Genomic DNA, 578 nt, shown 5'->3' with positions numbered 1-578 from the left:
GTGTGTGTATGTATGTATGAATACAAACGACATGCTTTTTTCCTTCCAAGTGTTGCTTTTGATTTTTACACTTTACATAAAGGATTGCGATTAAATGGGAATTTGTAATTATATTCTTGTTTATAAATGCTTCAGTGGCGTAGCTTCCCCCATATACATAATCTCTTTCGTTTTAATTTTGGTTTGCTTGAGTCTGAACACAAGAGGTTCAAAGTGCTTTAAAGGGAATAAGCTTTATACATAAAATACAACATTTTTTTCCAACAAGGGTAGCTTCGTTACCTGCTTTTGTGTTTTGACAAAAAAAAAAACATATGGACATTGAGTGCGTTTTATTATGGTGTATTCTGTGCACTTCTTCACGCCATGACGAGGGTATGGACGTTTATACATCAGACCTCACGCTGTATTTTGCAAGGATACAACTTCTCTTATGGTTCCACGAAGCCATATATATTTTTTTCCCTTCAGTTGCCTGTCATGGTGGTTTGTGTGGGGTTATACTCAATGTAACAAATAACCTCATTGTGTATATCCCGCCCTGATTATACAAATATTTATACAATTTACCCCCATGG

At 35.5% G+C, this 578-nt stretch overlaps 1 protein-coding gene across 1 annotated transcript in view; it reads left to right on the top strand.

Annotated features, from left to right (window-relative positions):
* LOC119594247 overlaps window positions 1-578 on the top strand; it is a gene marked incomplete in the record, with an annotated part of 93703 nt that overhangs the window by 12129 nt on the left and 80996 nt on the right.

Source organism: Penaeus monodon, chromosome 33 (genome assembly GCF_015228065.2).
Source record: "Penaeus monodon isolate SGIC_2016 chromosome 33, NSTDA_Pmon_1, whole genome shotgun sequence".
Classification (NCBI taxonomy): domain Eukaryota; kingdom Metazoa; phylum Arthropoda; class Malacostraca; order Decapoda; family Penaeidae; genus Penaeus; species Penaeus monodon.
The sequence above is the reverse complement of the archived record's forward strand: the minus strand, read 5'-3'. Positions and strand labels throughout refer to the sequence as shown.